At 39.1% G+C, this 25,844-nt stretch overlaps 1 protein-coding gene across 1 annotated transcript in view; it reads left to right on the forward strand.

Annotated features, from left to right (window-relative positions):
- Positions 1-14,799: 14,799 nt before the first annotated feature.
- SNCAIP (synuclein alpha interacting protein) overlaps positions 14,800-25,844 on the forward strand; it is a 219,318-nt gene continuing 208,273 nt past the window's right edge. Inside the window, exon 1 of the mRNA XM_063454126.1 lies at positions 14,800-14,922. The gene's annotated coding sequence lies outside the window, so the exon portion shown is untranslated. The remainder of the gene's footprint in view (positions 14,923-25,844) is intronic.

The raw sequence follows: 25,844 nt of genomic DNA on the forward strand, positions 1-25,844 counted from the left end.
CTCGGCATCCAACCTTGTGCAAATGGGGTCTTTCATGCTGTCCTGCCTGTTGAGGGACCCTCGTATCAAAAGGCTGAAGGAGAACGACCTGTACTGGGTGTCCACGCTACTAGACCCCCGGTATAAGCAGAAAGTGGCGGAAATGTTACCCAATTACAACAAGTCGGAAAGGATGCAGCATTCGCAAAATAAATTAAAAAGTATGCTTTACACAGCGTATAAGGGTGATGTCACAGCACAACGGGAATCTAACAGGGGGAGAGGTGGAAGTCATCCTCCTCCTCCCACGACCACGCCGGCAAGGACAGGATGCTTTAAAGACGTGTTGTTGATGGAGGACATGCGGACCTTTTTAAGTCCTATGCATCGCCACAGCCCTTCGGGATCCACCCTCAGAGAGCGACCCGACCGACAGGTAGCAGACTACCTCGCCTTAACTGCAGACTACTGGGTGTGCAGGCTTGACCTGTGGCCTGAGCTATCCCAATTTGCGATAGAACTTCTGGCCTGCCCCGCTTCAAGTGTCCTGTCAGAAAGGACCTTCAGTGCAGCAGGAGGTATTGTCACTGAGAAGAGAAGTCGCCTAGGTCAAAAAAGTCTAGATTACCTCACCTTTATTAAGATGAATGAGGGATGGATCCCGAAGGGACTGACACTGGGCGATACATTCGCTTAAAAAAGGCCTGATGAGATGAGCTGCCTTGGGCTAAAAATGGTCCACACGCTGCTGTATTTTAGCTCTGAATGACGTTGTACTTGCGTGACTTATCCGCCACCAACTAGGGTTCAAGCCGCCATGTTTTAGGGCACTTTCTGCCTGTGAAACAAACATCAATTTTTCTGGCCGCTGCTACAGCAGCGGCTGCAACAATACCAAATTTTTCAGGCATGTGTACATGCCTAATTTTTAGGCCCACTGGTGCAGCACTGTGGCTTCAAAAACCAAACCAAAAAAAAATCCTCCAAGATGGCCCCAATATACCAGTGGTCTAAGCATCTTCCCACCTTGGCCTAAAAAGGGGAGGTGATTCAACAATTAAAAATCTCTGCCATTTACACGTCCACTGATAGTAGACGCGGAAGGTATTAAACTGATATGAACAATACTCCACTCCTATCAGTAGGTCCGTCCCATTGTGATTTATGCCCCCCACCCACCGCGCAGGGATGGGGGCCGGGGGGGGGAGGAAAGTAGGCCCCCCCATTGTGATTTATGGCCCCCACCCACCGCGCAGGGGTGGGGGCCGAGGGGGGGAGGACAGTAGGTCCCCCCATTGTGATTTATGGCCCCCACCCACCGCGCAGGGGTTGGGGAGGACAGTAGCTCCCCCCAGTGTGTATCATGGGCTTTGAGGACAGGTGTCAATCCATGCCTGCCAAGTGACCCTATGTAAGGGTAACAGTCCCTATTCTGCTCTTTGTCAGTGTGTATCATGGTCTCTGTGGACGGGGAACAGTCTCTATTCTGCTCTGTGTCAGTGTGTATCATGGACTCTGTGGACAGGGAACAGTCTCTATTCTGCTCTGTGTCAACGTAAACCTCTTTAAAGCCACAAACTTAAGACAAAAAATACGTACACACAATGTGTAAGGGTTTGAAAGAATATTCTGAATCCTTACACGTTTACTTTATCATTTGTTTGATTTTTGTGAACCATATATAAACTACAAGCAGCGTGAAAACTATAAAAACTCAAGTGGCCATGCTGATCAAATTAAATAGTATGCTTTACACAGCGTATAAGGGTGATGTCACAGCACAACGGAAATGTAACAGGGGAAGAGGTGAAAGTCATCCTCCCCCTCCCACGACCCCGCCATATCTGCCAAGTGACCCTATGTAGGGGTAACAGTCTCTATTCTGCTCTGTGTCAGTGTGTATCATGGTCTCTGAGGACGGGGAACAGTCTCTATTCTGCTCTGTGTCAGTGTGTATCAGGGCAGGGCTTTGAGGACAGGTGTCAATGTTAGGTGATTTCTGCCCTTTATGGATTAAAAGCAGACTCTGCATCAACTGTGCAATTTTCCATGGGAGTTTTGCCATGGATCCCCCTCCGGCATGCCACAGTCCAGGTGTTAGTCCCCTTGAACCAACTTTTCCATCACTTTTGTGGCCAGAAAGAGTCCCTGTTGGTTTTAAAATTCGCCTGCCCATTGAAGTCAATGGCGGTTCGCGCGGTTCACGCGGTTCGCCGGTTCGCGAACATTTGCGGAAGTTCGCGTTCGCCGTTCGCGAACCGAAAATTTCGGGTTCGCGACAACACTAATTCACAGTCTAAGATTCCAATATTATTTAGTTACATTTATTTGTTCATTGCATATTCTACTGTTATTATCCATTTGTATTCTTATGGTCTCTTTAACATAAGTGCCATCTGTGTCATTCAAATCAAATATTGAGAAATAACTTGTAATGTTACTTCCTAAAAATTAAATGAGATCGACCTTCATACTCTTTCTCTTCCTATAAGCTGGTATGAAATATGGCTTCAATCAACTATATAATTAGCCTTCACTCTGAACCCATATCCTTTGTGGTTCAAATCCAATAAGTGTTAAAGTGTTAGCATTTATATTCTATTTTATTTTTTCTTATTTGTTAGTATTTTTCTATTTACCTTATTTAAGTGCTTCTACAGTTAAAATTAGAAATTAATATTTATGAACACATATCAATTCATTTATAGACACAGGTGTAGCTGTAGGGGTTAATGTTACAACGGCAGTATCATTGACATGCCTCTCCCCCCCTACTATTGACAAACACACAAAATTATTTAACCAATCACCGACAACTCTAATGTTTAAAATACCAACACTTACCTGTGTCTGGTTTCCCTCTGATGAGCCACTCTGGCGAAACGCGTGCGTCAGGGGCTCAGACGCTCACTCGTTAAGTCGTTATACTTTTGGTGTTAGCATTTACTACTGATCTTATAATAGACAGCTGACACTACGATCACAAGCTTCCTTGTTTTACATGGTTGTGCAGTCCTCCTGCTACTCTGTATTAATTTGGTTTCTGCTGATATCTCAGATTATAGGGGCTACAGCGGGTGGCGGTACAATAGAGAAGAATTTTCTTAAGAGGTGCCCTCAAAGGCACATTAGAGTCAATATTAGGAGATATACCTTTGTGGAATTGTCCCCGTGTAATTTTAAAAAGATGACAGTATTACATTCATGTACATTTGCATATTTAGTTTACTTCCAGGATCCTAGTGAGATATTCCTGTTGTTAAACCAAGATTTTCCCCTTTTATAGAGGACTGTACTTTCCATTTGGCTATTTTTATTCATTTTTGTTACTCTCTTATATTTTTATGATATTCAATTAAAAAGTTTATTTTTATCTTATACACTCACATTTAGAGCACACGATTTCTGGTAGATGTTTTCTTTGTTTTTTCAACTTTGATCTTTCATACCATAAATCTTCAAGTACTATCTTCATTAGTATTTTCTTTCATAAAAACAGGTTTTTGTCTCAACTGTATGCATTTTCTTTTTGACATTCTTTATCTATTTATTTTTTAGACAGGAGAAAAGTGCAAGGGAATTGCATTGCTGACAAACGTGCAATGTGCATAACACTGTAGAAAGATATAACAAAGCGAATACGATTTGCATTAGGCAGGGTGCATGTGTCTCAGTTAAAGACATACGTTACAGTGCATGTGATCTTTGTTTGTTTGATTGTGCATGCTTAGGTAACTGGCTTCCTGTGTTTGAAAGAGCTTCCAATGGGCCCTATGGAGTACATGTAGGAATGAGCCCAAATCATAGGCAAGTATTTTGGAGTGAAGTCAGGGGCCTATGGAAAGTTGTAAAGGTGGTGTGGGGGAAAGTATGAGGGAGTAAGTTGCTGGTTGGGGTTTAAAGAGTGGGATGGAGGGAGGGGTTAGGTGAGAAAAGTAAGAGTTGAAGAGAAGAAAGACAAAAGTGAGGCAAAGGAAGGTGGGTCAAAGAAGAGGGGACGTGATAGGATAAGATGGGTTTAAGCAAGATCTAGGCGTTATCAAGTTGTCAGTTTGTGGTATCCATTTTGGAGATATAGTCAATACAGGTAAGCCAAGTTTTGTTAAATGTTTCGATTCTGTTAAGTAAAGAAGCTGTGCAGACTTCCATCTGCCTAACCGCTTCCACCCCAGCTATCCATTGGTGAAGCGTCAGGCTCCTTTTTGTCACCAGAGAACAAGGAACAGAGATTTAGCTTAATTGAGTAGGTGTTTAGTAAGAGATCGGCTGTATCGAGATACTGGCACCGTGGTTTGATGTAGAAGCATCTCCGAAGGCTGCAGTGGAACTGCCTTCCCCACTATGTGCAGCATCCTAGAGTGGATTAAGCACCAGTAGGGAACGATGATGGGGCACTGCCACCATATGTGGAACAGAGAACCTGTCTCTCATCCACACTGCCAGCACAGATCCGTGATCTCCAGATTGAATCTGTGGAGGAGTTGCCGTGTGCTATACCAGACAGTTAACAGTTTGCACTGAAGCTTATTGAGGCTTTGTGTGTGAGTTGTTAATTTTTTTTTTTGACCATTGCTCCGCTTTGAGAACGCATTCCAGCTTGGTCTCCCACTTTATATAGAATATAGGGGTAGGGTTTATTGGTGTGAGGAGCAGCTGGTATATTGTAGATATCCTTTTATGTACTCTATCCTGTTAGTGGCAGTAGGATTCAAGTGATGTGAGCTGTCTGTGATAATGTGATTTAATGAATTGTAAAAGTGTGTGATTTGGAAGTATTGGAGTCTGTTCAACCCTGTCGTGGCACTATCTCCCTGGAGGTCTGCTAGTGATAATAGCAGAGATATGGGTTAGAATTAATTGTTACTGTCTGAATGATGTATAATAGTCTAAGAAATACGTTCATTTTGACGGTGCTCATGCGCTCGGACCAGGAGATGTAGTGAGACCACCAAGAGCAAATGTCTGGTTGTATAGCCCGACGGAGTGGAGGAAAATCTGGGCCATACAAGCGTTAGATCTCTGGGTGAAGCCAGACCCCTAGTATCTCATCACTTCCCTGCACGATTTGAAAGGAAACGAAGCCTGTAGGTCGGTTGCCTCCTCGGTCTGAACAGTGATATTCAGTATTTCAGATTTATCCTCATTCAGCTTTAGGTTTGTTAACAAGTTGTATTTCTCAAATTCAGTGAGGATATTGGGTAAAGACACTGTGGGGGAGCAGACACATGAGAGGAGGTCATTGGCATAGGCTGCAACCCAGTTGTCTGTGCCTCCCACATTTAACCCTTTGATCCCCCTGTTATGCCTTATTGCCTCCAGAAAAGGTTCAAGCTTGAGGATGAAGAGGAGATGGGGCAAGGGGACTTCCAATATCCATGTTTTAAAAATTGTTATCTAAATATCTACTCATGGCGACTCGCTATTTAATTCCGGCACTATGGAAGCATCCGGATCCATCATCCTTCCACTCTCGGATGGAGAGTAGAGGAGATCCATGGTTGCAAGGATAAGATTGCTATGCTGATGGGGCGCATAGAGCATTAGGAAGAGACGTGGATAGCTTACTTGTACTATGTGAGTTCCGGCATGTAGGTGGATAGGTGGTGGACAGGGGATCACGGGGCCTCTGTATTGAACACCTGGTCCATCACTAATTCTTCATTTGGTCACTCACCTCACACCGCTTAATTTCTTTCTCATTCCTTTCACCCCATATTTTTTTTTGTTTGTTTCCTTGTCTTCTCTCTCTCCTACCCTCTACCCCCATCCCTCTGCTTATTTCTCCCTCTTTGCAACCCCTGCACTATTCTGCTTCACCTAAACTATAACTTCTTTTGTAGTGTTGGACATATCGTGACTGTATCGCAGTGTTAACCCATTAACCGCTAACGAGATTATGGGTCCTTGCATATCCCCTTCCACATTTGCTGGTCAGACCTGATCATTTTTGCTGATCATATGCCTTCAATTATAGATATGTCCTGACCCCAAACGTAGTGCGACACTGCTATTTGTTTCTGGCATTGCTTATATACTTACTCGCTAAGAATAAATAAAAGGTCTTATGATTTTTGTATCTATGTTTTCTTCTTTTTATCTCAAAAATAAACTTTTTTTTATTGAAAACTATAAACAATATATAGTCAAAAATATAAAGATTGGCAAAGAAGATACTGCAATTTAGATCAATTGTGGTAAAAAAAATTGTGGTTCTGTGATATTTTTTAAATATATTTATTACTTCTTAATACTTTAAGTCTACTTTCCTTTTGCAAAGCATTTTAATTGCTTGACTCACCTCTTCAACAAATGATATGCATGCTATATTTTTATATTATACTAAGTAAAAAATAAAAAGTAATTTTCAGTGGCATACTTTATATTAAATGCCATGTAAACTATCCAATTCTGACAGCCAGAGGGTTATTAGATATGTAACAAAACCACTTTATCCCTAATGTTGCATACCTATCTAAATCTTATCTTCCCTCTGCTCATTTTTTAGACACTGCTAAGTCAAAGGCTGACATCTCTTTATCCCAATTCTAAATTATTTCAGTGGAAACATGAACAGTTCATATTTCACTTATCAATTTTATATGTATAACTCATCTGTCTTGAAACATGAAATGTTCAAGACCCACTTGGTATCCTCTTCTTCTAAACAGCTGTTTTAAACATTCTGCACAGTGAAATATATTATGGGCATCATCAAGGTCAAACTTGCTCACTCAATATGCACAGTATACCTTTAGATAGTAAACTCATGGGCCATCGTAGATGAAAGCCAATAGCAATATCCCCCTTCTCCATTTGTACCACTATGTCTAATTATGTATCCCTCTGTCTGTAGCATTATGTTTAATTGCTAAATTTTGTAACACACTCTGGATATACACCTGTTAAAAAAAATGAATATCTGATATAGTATTTTACAATTATATTGTTTCATGGTGGATGAATGTCATATTGTTTACTTGTGTATGCACCGTGGCTTGGGAAAGACACCACGTGGCAAGCAGAAATAGCATAAGCTAGCCCATATTCAGATACTCAACCAGGTTTTTTTTTAAATTAATTAAATATAAGCATATAGTTCACAAGAAAATAAAGTTAGAACATTAAAGGAGTGTGTGGAAAAAATTAAAACATTGTACTAATATTATCAAAAAGTAAGGCTGTGGGCTTCATAGTCTTGAGAAAAATTAAGAAGATGGCAAAAAGTACAGAACTAAATAAGAAAGAATAACTCAAGTCTTCATGGTTTTCGGAGAAGCTACGAAGAAGGTAACTATATGATGAAGGTTTTGTAGTAGTAATAATTTCAAGGCAAAATGAAATCTTGGCAACATAAAACAGCTATTTGTGATTGGTGATGTGTAAATACTATTCCAAGAGAAAGTAGAAAAAGTGGTTAAAGAAGAAAGACAACTTTTTTTTAGCTAAGCTGACCATTTTTTAATAAAATTGTGGTCAGGTGGTCCAATCGTCTGGGGCACAGCAGTCAAGGACATTGAGCCTTTTGTGGACAAGATTCCTAGAGTCCATTAGCCCATCAGTTTTACCTGGGACAAAATTAACTTATTTCACACAAAAAATACCATTTATCTTTACTATCACCAATTGATTTTTTTCATGAAATTGAATACAATGTTACCAGACAGTCTATCAGCATATCTGCCCATATTTAAATTGCAACAAACAAACAACAAACTAAGTCTGGGTTAATGATTAAACATGTGATTTAGGAGGAATCCCCATTAAATGTTACTGTAGAGGAGCCTGAAGGGAAATATGGAAAGCAGAAGGGTATAGGCGCTCATTATATTACAATAAAAGGCTGCGGTATACAATACAAGGGTTCCAAAAAGTATGGCGTATACTGCGCCTCAGAGATCATACATAAACCTTCAGGAAATGTTGTAAACCTCAGAGGAAAAGAGAAGACAATAATAGTGCAATACAATAAGATACAATGCAAATGGTGTAGGTAATCACTATAAGAAAACCACTCACATATAATAGAACCATTTAGAGCTCTGCTGTGTAGCGCATGGACGGTATAATCCCCGTCTAAGGATATATGGTGGTTGGAATGATGATGATCCTCCAGATACCAATGCAGGTTAGTGTGTATATATAGGAGGCAAAAAGAACAAAAGAAACTCCAATGGTGCAGTAAGTACTGATATATAGGGGAAATAGAAAGACATGTACTTACATTTTTTAGAGCAAGACTTGCTTTAGTTAAAACAGCATGGGTGGTATAATCCCCACGTTGGGATATAGATGGTATCAGGTATCAAGCCAAAAACAAATAGTACTATAAAAAGTTACTATTTATTATAAAAGCACATATGAACAATACAATAAATATAAAATAAGTAAAAGAGTCCCACTTGACGCGTTTTGCCCATCCAAAGGGCTTTTTCAAAAGTGTGGGGAGGTCCTCTTCATGTCTTGTATATATGAGATGGGCTTGATTGATGATTACTTCCTGATGTGTTCTATTTACGGTCTGGAGGGGGCATTACTGGGTGGGAAGCCTGGTATCCTTTGTTCGTTACATTGACGACCTCTTGTTTGTGTGGAAAGGCCCTACCTCCTCGACACAAGATTTTATATATTTTTTTAAACAACAATAATGAAGGTATAATCCTAACAGCAAATGCTAGTGCCACCACGGTGACCTATCTTGACTTAGATATATACATTAAAGATGTATAAAAATTGGAGTTTCAGAACACAACATTTCCTGAAAGTTTATGTATGTATGATCTCTGAGGCGCAGTACATGCCATACTTTATTTCCTGAAGGGAGATACACTGCAACTGCCTGGAACTCTCACTCGGCCTAAGGTCGGAGGACAGCCCATTAAAACTCTCTACAACCACCATTGCATCACCAGGAAACCAAGAAAGGTGCTAATTGGTGGAAAGGCAAAGGAATCATAGGGATAATTAAAAGCACTTCTCTGTGGAAGGAGCCCCTTTCTAAGGATCCAGAGCAACCTCTTGTTTATGACCGGCACATACTTGCAGAGTATGTCAGAGTACAGGAGTCCGTTCACAGTTATTTCAGTCACAATTCACAGTGTCAATCCAACAATATTGCAAATTATATTTCAGAACATTTATCTAACTTCAGCCAGCGGAAATACAGAAAAAGTACTAATTAAATTAGAAAGAAACAGTTAAACTGCACTGTAATCAATTTAAAATCATTAAACTAATTAAACACCATGTTTTGGTTGAAGAAGACATTTTTCATTTCTGATACTGAAGATGAAAGAGGTCTTGTTAAACAAATTGCAAATCTCAAATCTATCACAGAACTCAATTGCTCAACACTGGGCACATGAACCCAAGTAATTTTGTCAACTTGCACTCTCACTCTGAAGCTCTCACCTTGGTTGACACACCAAAGACTACTACTAGAACAACCACTGCCTTTTCCATTCACTCAACAGAACTCTGCAACCTTGTCTACATCCATGTAGTCTGTCTCAGCTAAATTTTCAGTCAATATCCTCTTTAACTCAAATTCTCATGCAAATATAGCAGCACACCTACAACGTCAGTCGTAAAAGTCTCTCTATAACACATATCCATAACACTGGTCTAGAGACCCAACACTCCCTCCACCTTGGTGACATCCGTTTATTTGCTGTGCACACGGAGTGGCAACACATGTGCATGATGCCCACGTATACTTCAGTATCAAGATGGACATGTGCATGATGATCATTGAGAATGTATACGTGCAAGATGTAGAGATAAATCCTCAATACCTCAATGTGAGCAATGCATATAGTGCAAACATAACATACAAAAATTCACGAATGCATCTTGAGATCACCACTTTCCTGCTATATAAACGCAGTTTAACAATTCACCAACATAAATCTGCTGGCGCAAATTTATATCAATGTTTCTGTTTCTTATCCTAGTTAATAATGTTTGCATTTACTTGCCACCTGACCATAATCTTGAACTGCCTATTGAATCTTAAGATGTGACCTCATCCCTAAAGTATGGAGGTGGGTCTCAATCTGTGACTTCTCCACTTGATACAGAGTTCTTCTTCATTACAATTCTCCATAATGTTTGTCTACAACAATAATGATGATGATGATTAATGAGTAGAGGTAATTAATTGTCCAAGCAACTAGAAACATGGATGTACTATGTCACACAAGGCATGCATAAGGGAAGTAGATTGTATCTGAATGTTTTCACTCTTTTAAATGCAGTAGATATACACATCTCAGTATTAACATTTTTTTTTTTAACTTCAGGGTAAAAAAATAAATAAAATAAAGAGATGGAGAGAGCTAGATATAGTAAAGTGTGTTTTTTGCAACCTTTTTAATATTTGGAGGGCTAGGACCCTCCTTCGAATGCCTATAAAGAAAGCATTGTTGGTTCACTACCTTACATTTAATAGTCAAGTTTAACAATTACAATTCCTCTAATCTAGAAAACATATAATAGCCCTTTAACTGAATTGTTTTTCCTCAGTTGAAAACAACTTGATAAATCACTGCCAAAATGTTTCGTCTAATTAACCTCATAACTAAAACCTTATCAAACTTAACTTTACACGTGTAAAACAGATATATCGTTGCTATATTTGATGACACAAATTTGCACAAAAGATTCCTTTTTGATTATAAACAAATCTGCAAAAAAAGTTAAAATATGCACTTTTAGAGTAATATAACACAGCAAATACATGTGCCCACAATACCCAAAATGTCTGCTTTGCACATATTAAAAGAAAATCAAAACATATATCAGTACCTGTATGAAACACAACATATTAAAGGGACACACCACTGCCAAAAAAACACCAAAAAAAACCAAACCTAAAAATCACTATTTAGTAGATGTACTCCCAATGAAAACATTAGCATTTAACTGTGCATTTTTACATTGGGGCTATATCTTAGAGCTCTTGTCTGCAGCATTTGCAAGCCCTGCCCTTGTAACCAAGCCCAGACTTTCTGTGTCTGTCCAATCACAGACTTCCCAATGCAGCTCAGTGAGAGCTAATGTATTAGAAAGTAACAGGACCGGTTGTCTGATTGAGGGGGGGGGGGGGGGGGTACAATAAGGTTCATTTAGAAAAGTGGCAATTTCTATTGAAATCTGCACTTTATGTAAAATTTTTAAAAAAAGTGGACACACTCTTCAGATATTAAGCACTTTAGAACGTTAAAGTGCTTTAGATGTTTGTAGCGTTCCTTTAATGGCACGTACCACCTATTATCATCACTACTATGTCCACAAAATCACCATTTTGTTTCTTATTTTTTTAGCCTGCCTATCTCTGCATAGCATTCTTGATATTATCAATAATGACATTAGTCTCAATTGATAATGTATTATACATTCTGTGATACTGGCAGAAAACCTTGGAGAATTTTTAGATTGTGATAAAACATTCTGACCAAAGTTCATGTACCATTCTTAAATAAAACCTAGCTATGGATTGTGACTGAGGCCTAGGTAGTTTATTAGATACAGAATATTATTCACAATGCTCTGGTCTTTTAAAAAGACAATGCAATATAAACTTTATTGGAACTTGGGTTCAACAGCTGGAGAGACAGGGTTTTACATCATTCCTTTAAATACTTTACATTTACTTCAGAATGGGACTTCGTATTAACCAGCTTCATTGAAATACAGGAGTTTAGTGAGATTTCCATAAGGGGGTTACACCTGCCAAATGTCCCTCTTTTGGGACATAAACATCTGTTCCTATTTCCTATTGCAGTGTTCTTCTTTTATAGGATATCAGAATATTTGGTCTGTATGAGTGTACCACAGTGCTCCAAAGTAATGAAACTCACAGTAATATGTGTTTAAGCGAGGCTGCATAAGAAAACATTTGTGTAAATTAAATACTTTGGCTTTGTTCTGAGTGCCTTACTCAATTACAAAAACAGCTATAAATAGCTCATTAAACTGGCAATAAACTAAAAATGCGTATTTTAATATCTATATCAAAGACATCAAAGTGTTGTTAATCTGCCCCATGACATTTACAGTATTTAATGGAATATTTCTTTTGCATTAGAAGACAAACAATAATATATTTTACCTTTTTCTTTGAATACAAGGAGTTAATTTAGGCCAGCACAGTACATTTAGGAACACATTTTATTTTCAAACATAAGCCTGCACAGTGATAGCATAGCATCTTTGTCCTTTATACATCTCCCCTCGTTAAGGTCAATTTTTGCTAATTTGCTTTTTATAAAAAAAAATCTCATAAATTGGTTGAATTATTTAAAAAATGTGTGTACATAATATAATATAAAGTTTTTGTTACTGAATTATCTTTGCAAATTCATGAATTAACTTGCATGCAGCTCATTTGAGCCACGGTTTGTAAAAATAAAAATAAAAAAAAATCCTGAAGCATAGTTTAATAACCACAAACCTGACAAAGTCTCATAAAAAGCTCTGAGGACTGAGTCATCAGTCAGTAGCATTGGCCGAAAGTGTGAGGAATATGCTGTGTATAAATGGAAGCCCACGAGGCATTTCATTGTTTTAAAACATCGACAATACCAACGCAGAGGAAGAAAAAATGGGCTATTCAGTAAACAGTAACTTTTTGTGGATTGAAAACCAAGGATTTATGAAGACAAAAACTAGTACTATTCTGAGGCAAATGGCAAAATTAGGAGCAATCAACCTTGTTAATCAATAGGATGCCTGTCAACATTAGACACTTTGCATAAAAATAGCACTTGGTTGTGTTTTGAAAAATTTCCATTTAAAACTGCAAATTTCTGGCTAAAAGAGACACACTTTGACTACAGCAGTGGGCAAGATTTTTTCAGCTCAGCTCTTTTCATCTACAATTTGCAATTTGTTGATCTATCCAAGTCGCATTAGAGGTGAGACTTGCTTGTCAGAGTGTTGTGATTAGTTGACTGTTTGCTGCTTAGAAGATCTGCCCCTTGTTCACTGCATGGTAGGTGGGGGCGTATGGAAGGTTTTAAACCTACAGTAAAAAAGGTCATATTGACCACTATACACTTAAAGGGGCACTATAGTGTCAGGAAAACAAATGTGTATTCCTGACACTGTGGTTCTAAAACCACCATTTAGGTGGTTGTCCCTCCCTTACTTCTAGTTAGAAATTGGATTTACTAACCCTTTTTCAACGCCATCGCTGACCTCATCAGAATTGATTATCTCAGCCAATCACAATGCTTTCCCATAGAAGGCAGGGCGGGGGCAGAACAAAATGTTGCCTGATTAATCAGCATCTCCTCATAGAGATGCACTTATGGGAAAAGTTCAGCGTCTTAGGAGTGTCCACGAGAGGTGATCCTGGGCTGTAATGTACGCTTGCAAATACGATTCATAATAATCTTTCCTGAGCAAAACATAAATGAATGATAGCTTGCAAATGTGCATTCTAGTGGATGCATTTGGTCCCGGTTTTACTTTAAATTTGCGTTTTTAAAGTCTTCAGTTTTATTCTATTGTATAATACTGTGCTATATGAGTAAAACAAATGTTTACATTACTGGTATGCATCTCTGACAAATTGGGGTTTGCAAGATATAGAATCTATGAGAGTGCTTGTCAAAGTTACATTTCTTTAGACAAATCCCAGGTTTAATATCAGCAAAAAAAATCACTCCGAACACTGATATTTTGATGCAATGAGACGGTAAACAGTCAACTCCTGAAATAATATCCTAAACCTCCTACTTGATCAAATATTTAGTGATTATTTGGGGGGTTGAACTCTTTGGTCCTTATTTTTGCTACACACTGTTAATGTAACAACATATTAATTTATTGGCTGGAAATGACTTCCACTCTCATTATCACATTATTGTGATGGCTGAGCATAGTATGAATTGTTGTCTACAGCAGCAGTGTACAACAACTAGCACATTCTAAAAGCAAGAGGATATTATTACATCTTCATTCACTTCCCCTTCCTTCCTAAAAGCCTGAGACCAGTATAGTGTATATGCAACAACTATTTCTGTTTATAAATACCCTAAATGACACAGAGCAATGACAATACTATTAATGCTATTTAATGATGCTATCATGAGCATGGAATAGCTCTTTCCTCTGCTGTTCCACATTCCTTTTGTTCTCAAGCCTGCCATAAATTCACAACTGAAAGGCATATTTTGTTACGCCAGCTTTTCATTTCACACTATTGTTTTCAGAGCTTGCTGCAGTGTGATGGTCTATTGTTCTAGCAAGCCGTTCGTAAGCCATATACAAAAAAAAAAAAAAAAAAAAAAAAAAAAAAAAAAATGCTGAATAAACCAACTAGAGAGATCAGAATAGGATTGTTAAAAAGATCAACCCTGATCTTAGTACAGTGAGCAGTATAAAGCACTGTGCACCCTTTAACCCTCTCCTGTCTCCCAGTATACAGCACTAGGCATCCTGTATCCCCTCCCAGCCCTCTCCTGTCTCCCCAGTATACAGCACTGTGCATCCCTTAACCCCCTCCCAGCCCTCTCCTGTCTCCCCAGTATACAGCACTGTGCATCCTTTAACCCCTTCCCAGCCCTCTCCTGTCTCCCCAGTATACAGCACTGTGCATCCTGTATCCCCATCCGAGCCCTCTCCTGTCTCCCCAAAGCAGCAGAATAGCTCCTCCAGGAGAGGAGCAGGAGTAGAGCATGATAGGGGTGGCGTGGCCTCAGCCTGGCTCCGGCTTTTTCTACACAGCTGGAGCCAATCCGGAGCAGGAGGTGTGCCTTTCTGCCAAATTAACCCTATGTGACTGCGAGGCAGGCCTTTCCTTATGTGTGAGCTGGGCAGCAGCTGCCTGGGAGGCCGTCTCAGAGCTGCTTTCCTGCGCTGCCAGTGTGCTGGGGCTGCTTCTTCACAGCATCCCTGCTTAAAGGGGACCTGGGCGCTTCACACCAAGGGGGACCAAAGGTGAGCCACACTCACACTCATAGCCTGGGGGCACAGGGGGTGAGAGGGGGTGCTAGCGTTGTGCTGAGATTGCTGTATTGTGCATTATTGTTATAAATATTATTATTCGTGTTCTGCATCCTTGGCTGGAGAGCTGACACTTTTATTATGTGTCTGACGAGGGCAGAGGGGCAGATGCTTATTGTATCTATAGTAACCCTGGCTGCAGCCTTTGTGCTTACAGGATTAGGCTGCTACACACTCCAATCTGATTTATCATGCTAATAGGTGCTGAGAGAATGTATTCTGCTGGAGAGAGACATGGAGAGGATAGAGGCTCTGTGATGCTTGGTCACATCATGGATCATAATAGATGGGGTGACAGTGCTTCTGCCATTCCCCTGTAATATGAAATGCCTCCTTCCTGTGTTATAGGTGTTGTGGATTGCCCATATGGGAAGGTATGTCATGGGATGTCATTGTGACACTGGTCCCTAGCTGTTGTGACTGTACTGACCCTTTGAATAGTTTTTTAATTAAAAGATGCTCTCTAAATGGTTTTAATTTCCATAAGCATCTTCCTTTTTTCAGAGGTTGCTCCCCAGAGCTGTGTACCAGTGTCACAATAGATGGGGCTGCAGAGAACGAGATCAGATTTTCCCTCTGGCTCTCTATTGTTCTATATAAACCACAGAGCGTTCCAAAATATGTGTGTGGACCAAATAACTATATATATATTACTATATATTATTTATTTACTTTTTTTTTTTTTTTTTATTAATTTTTAGTTTTTTTAAATGCCATATTATTATTATTTTTTTAATTCTATGCATTATCTGAATATAATAATTTACAATATAGGTGGGTGCTGTGTTTTAAAAATGGATGTCCTAAATAATGTTATGTTTAAAATGAAAAATAATAAACATGGAACCTTCAAGAACCTTGAGACTAAGGTTATATAGATGGATGGGTAGATAAAAAAGGACCTCAGAATGTTACTGTCTCTCAGTGTCATAGGATAATTTGTTAGTAATGGCATCAGTTAACCATTAGTTTATATTATCAAGGTCTAACATTGTTCAGAGATCATAAGAAGGCTGTGTATTCTTTTTTTGTTCACTCTATGTCTGTGTTACTGGCAGAAACTGTTCTATCCCCCACACTGTGCCTGTCCAAATATGCTTGTGCCTCTGTGTTTTGGCTCCATGCTGCCTCTGACATGACTTGCTGTAGCTCAGGCAGTTAGTTGTGCTGGTGTGAGATAGGGAGTACTAGCAGGTATGGAGTTTCCACGGGAAACCCACGTATTTCTATACTTGGTTTCCCATTGAAATCTCCTTACAGAGACTTGATCTCAGTCTCCAGCAGAATTGGTCCCAATTCCCAGGTCTGGAATGCTGTGCTGTCTTTTTCCTTTGCATGTTTTTCATCAAAGGCTTCTGTGGTTTGAAGCCTCCCCCATAATGTATAGAGAATGAGTAATTCCCATTTCTGTACTAAATGTTTGGTTATGTGAATGGATTACCTGCCACTATCATTAAGCAATAAAGTATTCTTTAAATGTAATCGCTTCAGGTATTTCAAGGACTCGCTGGAAAAAAACAAACCAACTTTCTCCTCATTATGTTAATATATATAAAAAACCTTAGAGCTGTGTAAAGTTAATCTGCATGTGCTGCAGCTTAGAAGATTTCCGTGCTCTCAAACCTTGCTGAAACAAATGGGTTAAGGATAAGCCTTATTTTTATAGATATTTGTTTCGCTGAAGAAAAACTAGAGACAGGGGATTTTAAATAAGCCAGTGATATAGCTATTTTTCATTTGTTGTCTGAATGTCTTAAGATTAGCATCAAAGAGAAGGGTCTGCGTATGACCTCAGAACAACCCCTCGTAAAGCGTGGTTATGGCTGGTATTAGATAACACATAAAGAAAAATAACATGTTATTTACCAACAATTTATTTAGCATGCTTGGGTGAGAACATGAACAAAATGTAGATCACGTCTTCTAAAAACGATATTGTATTTACTGATGTCTATTGAAACCTAGAGTTATTTGGATGCCTATGCACTTTTGCAGGACTTATAAGAAAAAAAGAAAAAATAACTGATGTTATTTTGTCAGACGCTGGAAGAACTAGATGAATATTCTACCCTTGTTCCATTGATTGTAGGATCTTGCTTGCTCAGTGTTGCTGAAACATTGATTGGATATTTGTCTTGATTAGAAGCGAAGTTGTACTTAGGATGTTGAATACTAGTTAATGTGTTAATATGAATAGTGTGTTCTGAATGATTACCGTCCACTATCATCTATTTTATAACCTATTCCTGGAATCCTTTTCTGTATTGGTAAATGTTGAGTACAGCGTTATAGTTTTGGTCTGTGTGAATGAAAATTAATATTTTACAAGTCTATACACACAAGTCCAGTGTTTTAACCAACTAAGAAATAAAAAAAATAAAAAAACATTTGAAAAACATTGTTTGACTTCGATTCAAGGCTGGAGCATGAATTCTTTTACTGATTAGAGTATCCACAAATAGCCAACACAACACAACTTAATTAATAACCTTTAAAAAAAAGTTGATATAACCCATCATGAAATGACTCTTTCGGCTTTCGAAGAGTAGAATATTACCATCAAGAGTGATGTAAGGAAAAAAACGCCCATTGGCAGTATCGAGGTACAGTTGGTAACCCCTCAACAAAAACAAAGAAGCAGAGTGCCCCATGCCACTACTTAACAAGGATATTGTCACCTGGTTGCCTCCTTATTCATTCATGCAGATCTGTGTCTGGGACTAAAGAAAATGAGCATGGGTCCAATAGACATTCTACTTGGGAAGGCACTGCCCCATTTCAACCCAATACCAGCCCCATGGGATAGTGATTTATTCAAGGCCGTGTTTCCCCACAAAGCCACCAAGGCCATGGCTTCGGGAAGGATGGAGGGATAGGGGGTGGTGCCACTGTAAATGAATGTGAGTTGTATTGCGGAGGAGTTTTTTTTGCCTTATATCTTTTATTTGCTGTATTGTACAGGAATGTATTTAGGAAAATACTTTAATCAATGAGGTGGCTTTATAACTTTCTGATAATACCATAACAACATTAAGCAATAACTCACCTGGAATCTGGCGCTGACGATAATTGTAATTTTTGCTCAGATTTCAAATGAGGCATTCTGGAACAATGTTCTGAGGTATAACCTACCATTATTTGACTTTCCATTCTTTCAAGAAGCAGAATATTACCATCCAGAGTAATGTAAGACAAAGGGATGTAACTAGCCCCGGCAAAAATATTATAGCTATCTCAAGGAGAAACATTGCACATAAAGATTCCTTGTTCCAGGATTCTCCTGAAGTAAATCTTTAATAAAGCTTATTAAACAGATGGATAGAATCCACCTTACATCCATTGATGTTTCTACAACTGCTTCTTCTCCCACAGTTCTTTAATCAAATCCTTGGTGTAAGAATCTAAGTCTCTTCTTCTCATGTTGCAAAAACATCTAACAAATTGTGACAATGCAAATTATACATTCTACTCTCAATGACATCATACAATATGTGTTTTTTTTAATTATTCTTTATTTTTGTTGTGCACAAATAACAATCAGTCCTACGCTGCCACAACAGCAGGAGCAAGAGCATGAACACGCAGAGTATAACAGTGGCATTAGTTTTAACTGCACATTTTAAGTATGTATGCAAGAGTCAACTTTGATAAGCAGTAACACAGGCATGAACATTTTGCTTAGGCTATCAGACAGGTCGCGAGTCGTTGTATGGGCATTAGCGGGATGTCTGTTTGATAAGAAATTGAAGTGGTATAGACACGCTAGTGTGCGCGGGGGTACTCGGGGAGTTTGGCTTCTTCCCAAGATAGGTAGACTATGCGAGTGAAACATAGAAACATAGAAACATAGAATGTGACGGCAGATAAGAACCATTCGGCCCATCTAGTCTGCCCAATTTTCTAAATACTTTCATTAGTCCCTGGTCTTATCTTGTAGTTAGGATAGCCTTATGCCTATCCCACGCATGCTTAAACTCCTTTACTGTGTTAACCTCTACCACTTCAGCTGGAAACCTATTCCATGCGTCCACTACCCTCTCAGTAAAGTAACACTTCCTGATATTATTTTTAAACCTTTGTCCCTCTAATTTAAGACTATGTCCTCTTGTTGTGGTAGTTTTTCTTCTTTTAAATATAGTCTCCTCCTTTACTGTGTTCATTCCCTTTATGTATTTAAATGTTTCTATCATATCCCCCCTGTCTCGTCTTTCCTCCAAGCTATACATGTTAAGATCCTTTAACCTTTCCTGGTAAGTTTTATCCTGCAATCCATGAACCAGTTTAGTAGCCCTTCTCTGAACTCTCTCTAAGGTATCAATATCCTTCTGAAGATACGGTCTCCAGTACTGCGTACAATACTCCAAGTGAGGTCTCACCAGTGTTCTGTACAATGGCATGAGCACTTCCCTCTTTCTACTGCTAATACCTCTCCCTATACAACCAAGCATTCTGCTAGCATTTCCTGCTGCTCTATTACATTGTCTGCCTACCTTTAAGTCATCAGAAATAATCACCCCGGCTGGCCGGGGTATGCAGAAGATTTCGTCTAATGCAATCGCTTTGGCAGCCGTCAGTAACACGGTAATGAGCCGCCTGGTGAAGTGTGGGAGCTAAGCCTCCAGGACAGTGACAGCGACACCCCTTACTCAGGTTATTTTGGCGTTGTTTGACTTCCTGTGTGGCAAGTTGCTGTTCATGGAGCAGAGCTTGTTGTCGCAGGTCTTGGACTGCTGACTGAAGCTCTGTGATTTGGCATGTGTGGTTGTTGGAGGTACCCTCCACTGCTCCAAGCCGAGCTGTTATGCTTTTCAGGTCCTCCCGTATCATGGCTACGTCGGCTGAGATCTTTCTTTGGTGGTCGACCATAAGCTCACCAATGGCCTTCATAGTCACCGGTGTGGGAGTGGTCGCAGGTGGCTGTACCCGTGCTTGCGGTGGCAGCCTTGGGGCCAGAGAAAAGTCTCCCTCTGCTTCGCCAGATGTCCCATCAGAGAAATCTGAGCAGCCTCCGTGAAGGGACGCCATCTTTGCCCTGGTGGCATTGTGGGCCTGCCGCCAGAGCTCCCCGATGTTCATGCCCAGACGGGGCTTATCTGATTTTTGCTTTTTAATTTTCCTACCCATGGGGCCCTTCTCTGAAGTGCTCCTGCCATTGTACAGAGTCTTAGGGTGACCCTGGGGTGGTAAGTTTGCAAGATATTGGTCGGGAGCTCCTTGGCCATGCGACCATAAGCTTCAGCAGCTAAACTCCGCCCCCATAGAATAGGTGTTTTGACTTTTTTAGAGCCTAGATATAAAAATGTTAAAGCATCTGTTATTATTTATTTAATTAAAATATATTTTATAGGTAGGTCCTTTGGCTGCCCTGGTTTTTTTTTTTTTTTCAAAATTATGCTTATTTGCACATTTATACATAAGGAAAAGTAAGGTGTACATTTCCTTATGTATAACTTGCAGGTTGTACAAAGGGTAACGCTTTAGTCAAGCTACACATCCTTTGTCAACTTTGTCACTGGTGGGTAAGTCTGTACTGACCTCCTTGCGGCATTGCATCACTTAGTTGATCCTCTTAGTTGACTACGGCAGGACCTACACAAACATGGAATATGTAAGTTGCATCGGTCGTGGGGCCAGAAATGGGGGGGGGTTAGGGGACTATAGGAAAGCATCCCTGGATTGGAGGTCACACTAAATTAGTGACAGAACCACTCAAAAGATGCTACTTTTAGTATGAACAAATGTTTTGCAATATGATATGCCACAGTCTATATTTGACATATTAACACTTGTCACAATTCTATTTGTTATGCCACTGAAGGATGTGCAGAGTCAAACTTCATTTATAAAGTTACTGAGTCATTATATGTGTCAGGAATGCCATTACATGTTTCAAAATGTCATTCCGTGTTTTTATAAGGATGTAATTTACTTATCCGTGTGTGTCTGCTTTTATATGTCTCTCTAATCCTGAGCGCTTTTCAAATTTAGCAATTAATCATATGTAGGGCTACAAACAGATACATATAAATTATCAGATACCCTGGCACAAAAGGAATACACAGCCAAGCCTATGGGGTTTTAAACTAATAGAGAAAAGTGCTCTCTAAGATGTGTATTGGGAGAAACTCTAGGAAATATGAAATAAAGTTGATAACTAAGTAATTGTAGAGTATAAAGCTATTTCAGATGTGAGCTTTCGAGGCATTTGCGAGATAGTTAGCAGTTAATTGGTGATTGCAGCCAGGTGGAGATTTATGGTCTCCAGATTAAAGTTGAGCATGGGTGGGTGAGAGCAAGAGGAGGAGGGTGAAAAATTGGATGCAGGATGGTATTCAGATGTGGTAATTCAAATTTAAGAGCAGGAGATTTAAAGGGGTGAACCTTCCAAAATTCTTGGAATTCATTTGCAGGAAAAAAAATTCAGATTAGTGGCTGAAGCAGACATAAAGTGTTTAGATGTAGAAATAATTCAGAGTTGTTGGGGAGGTAACCGACTTTGCCTTTGTATAAATACAAATTTCAGTGACATCTAATGTTCACGTTCCATTTGCATAGGGATGATGTCCAAAATATGTAGAACCAATCTCAATTGTTTAGAAGTAAATGTGACACTTCAGACATAATCAAAGGCTTGGCGTCTTGCTCAGCGTGCCATCAGGTGCAGGGCCACTCTATGCTGCCTGCAGTCAGTGACCCACTGGATAGGGATGAATTGGTGCATTGAATTGGATGAGGTGAGATAAACTGGGTGAGAGGCACCTACGACAATATTGTTCTTTGTATTACAGCTAGACTTGTGCACTCGGTTTCTGCCGAATTGCAGTTCATTAAAATTTAGGCCACCACGAGGATATAACCGAGCAAGTGATTAGCACATTGGATGAGTATATTAGTTTGCTTTGGATTCAGATTTTCGCCAGTGGTGCCAAAAAAAAAGATTTATTAGGAAACAAAAAAGAAAATTAATGACTAGTTACAGCCACTAAATGTTGATTTTATTCACAGATAGTGAGAAGTGACCAATAGGGGGTAAAAAAGGAGGAGCTGTTAAAAAAAATCCATTCTGTCTCATGTCCCCTTTTTTTATTGTTGGTGTGTCTGCATGTAAAACAGAGCTCCACAGCAATAATTCTCCCAGTAATGTGCCTTTCAACTGCAATAAATGTTTAGAAATCGGTCTGTGTAATTAAGGTACATTGTTTTTTTTTTAGTTTAAATAATAACATTATTTGCATAAATTGTTATTAGTAAGTTACCTAAAATTTCTCAGTCCTTTCCTTGTCCACACCCCCACTCACCCCTAAAATTAAAGCGTCCCTCTTAGTCTATTTGAAATGTTTGGATGTATGTATAAATAATATAGACTAAAGTAACAGCCTTAAAATTACAGTTAATATTATATTAATATTAAAAATAAAGCACTGATAAATCTGCAGCACTGTACATGTGCAATCTGAGCCTAGTCTTGTCTACTAACAATCCATTGGGAACATGTATTGGGAGCATTTGCCAATTGTTTTTCAATCAATTCCAATGAAGTTACTGGGCACATTTGCTCATTTCAGCCGATCATGATCACATGTAAATGCTCTTGTGTATTCTTCAACTTTCAGTGTTCATGTATTTGTCTACACACGGAATGTTTTGGTATTACCACGTCTCTCATGTCTTTCAATTAGCTTTCTATCTACGCAAGCCTCATGATTGATATCTAATGAGGAAACGGCGATAAGAACCATTGTATAGATTGCCCTTTCCTTTACGGCTGGCCTACAATATATCAGCTTCCTAGAATGCAAAGTTGTGACATAACAGAATAGCAATCGGAGAAGATGGAATGTGAGGTAAGAATTTGCATAGGCGAACCTTATGATGTGTACTACATCACCCGTGAGCATTGTGGCTGTAAGTGCATTATGGGAGATGTAGTCCACAACATCTGGAGTGCTGAAGGTTGCCTGAACTATAATATGCAATAAGGTATCTGAAATCATTGACTCTAAGCGGCATGCAGTTCCATAACAGTTACATCTTCCTTTTTACAGGAGAATCAATTTCTGCTCTAGTTTGCATGTAGCAGTAATTTTACTCCACTCTTCCCTAGACGGATTATCAGTTTTAGTTCTCCACATTTATGCTGTCTCTCTGATTACATCTCTAATTTTTACATCACTTTGCACTCCCCCTAACTGAGCAGTATTGAAATACAGACGCCAGCTGTTAGTGAGCTATGCTTCCCATAACCCTCTACAACAAGCCGCTGCCACTTGCACGCTATCAAAACAGCCAGTATGACGCCATTGTCTTACACAAGACATCAAAATAAAATGAATGTTCAAGCTGGACAGCTATGAACAAAACTACTTGTTTTTTTAAAGCACTTATGCGAGGACGATTATTGTAAAATTCACAATGAATTGGCATAGATCCAGTGACTTAAACACAAAGGCAGGTTTTTTTGCTTTTTTACATTTTCCATCTAGACTAGTTACCAGCTTCTCTCTGATTTGGCTTTTGGATAAATCTAATGCTGTCAGTGTAGTTTCACTCTTGTGGTTTTAACCCTCTGGAGCCCACCGTGATTGAGCTTCCTTTCTTAATTTGTACCCAGTTTTATCATGAAAACAAAATGATATTTTAAGTACTCGGTTATTAGAAGACCTTATATGGTATAGGAAAGCAAAAATCAATTCTCAGATTCATTTTAGATTAATTTTATTCATTCATGTAAGCCTTCCAAAATGTTATTAAATAATAGGAAAATGTTTTCTTTAGATATAAGTTTTAAAGTACAAAGTTACATGTAAAATCATCAGAGACTTTATATCTAGATTGGCATGTCTGTGCTCGAATGGTTGCTGGCAAACACAATTCCCATCAAAGAGCATTGGTGAAACATTTGACAGCAGCAGAACTAATTGGTGGAGAGGAGTCTTGGAGAGCTCTCTGCTGTTTAGTTCTATCCTTAGACTATAGCGACACAATGTGTTTGGTTACACCTTTTTACTTCGATCTTGTAAGAATACTTATCAGGTCTGACACTCCTGCTTCATCTTTACCCAATTCACTCCCTTTAGGACGCATATATATTGCCACCTATTCATCGTTCTATCCTTGTTTAGGCTTCAAACGATGTGAGCCATGACATTATCAGATTTTATTAGATTTTTTTTTGTCTTTTTGCCTTCTGGTGTTCCTGACATGGCTACATTCCATTTTGTTTGCTGGTTCCTCATACTAATTGTGCATTCTGGTTTTCCTGCCCTGACGTCATTCCTGACATTGCATTTAGTCTTGCTCTGGCCTTGTATTATTCTTATATTCCCAAATTATATTTAAGAGTCCAAGCCACTCTAAGGTACTGAAATACTCCTTACTAATATATCAACTGCCTTTGTTAGGTTTAGAACGCCCTCTGTTTCCTCATGTGTTGCCAACAGAGTCTCAGATACACTCAAGAGCCTCTTACCGGAGGCCCATATTTGTTTGCTCACTTACATTACATTTACATAGGACTATCGATAGGGTTCCCAGATTCACCATGTTTTCAGGGACACGTATCATTTCATTCATTTATGAAAATGCATGAAAAGGGTTGCCCCGTAGTGTGTATAGGATTCTTCATTGTCTAGTTAGATAATCATATACACCTTCTTTTTAATTCTATATACTACGGGGCAATCCTTCTATTGTGCTGCCCATCAATATGTATACTTGATATGTGTCCCTGAAAAGATGGTGGATATGGTAACCCTAACAATTGGCCTAGTCTCAGTTGCTCTCTATATTCTGTGAGTTGCATTACATCAGTAGTTAAAATTATCCAAGTTGCTTGTCCACATTCTATTCTGTATGCACATACAAAGAAAACACTGCTGGATTATCCTTGCATTAGACTGTTACTAATGGTTACCATGGGAACACAGCTATAGAACACTCCATCACAAAAACGGCATACAATGAGTTGCCACTTGGTTTACCCTGATCTCAAACACATTAGACAACACTAACATTGACTGGGTCATTTGTGCTCAGAGAGCTCTCCTCTATATCAGCACACCCTGGTATGGTTCTGTAAACCAGAATAGAATAACACACACACACACACACACACACACACATTGCTGCAATAGAAAAAAACTTGTTTTTTTAATAAATGTATGAATTCTGCAGGTCTTCTTGCATTAGGTTTCTCCCCCTCCAATTTCTGTTAGCTGTAGATTCTGCCTAATCATGTCGTGATGTTAGGGAATTTTTCTAATGCTCCATTTTCTTTATATAGGCACTTTAGCCTACTCTAACAGAATGCCTGCTATCACCCATTGGTTTTGCATTGGGTCTTCAGATCCCGGAAACCGTAAAATATAGCATGACATCTCATTGGAGAAGATGTTTGGGTACATGAGTTTAAATGGGCAGAGTTCAATAAGTAAGGGGGCAAAGTCAGATTTCAGGGCTAGAGTCTAGCCACCCCACCATATTCAAACTTCTTCAGCTGCTACTGTTCATAGTACTCAAAGTACTAATGACTAAATGACTTGGTCTGTATGTTTTATCATTACTGGCTATTCATATGTTGCAACCTGGATAATAATTCTATTCAATTTCTTTGAACTCTTTCTGTAAAATGACACCAATTATTCCTGTTGTTGATTTCAATTTGCCTGGGGATTATATTTCTCTGATGATCCTGTATGTTCACAGCTGCAATACTGTTTGGAAACAAAGGGAACATGTTAGAATGGGGAAATCACTAAAACTATACGTAAGAGTCTAGGTAAGTGGCCCAACTGTGATTAGGTGTAAGCCTACTGAGAACTGAGCCAAACATTATTTCACACACTGCACTCACAATT

Source organism: Pelobates fuscus, chromosome 5 (genome assembly GCF_036172605.1).
Source record: "Pelobates fuscus isolate aPelFus1 chromosome 5, aPelFus1.pri, whole genome shotgun sequence".
Taxonomy (NCBI): domain Eukaryota; kingdom Metazoa; phylum Chordata; class Amphibia; order Anura; family Pelobatidae; genus Pelobates; species Pelobates fuscus.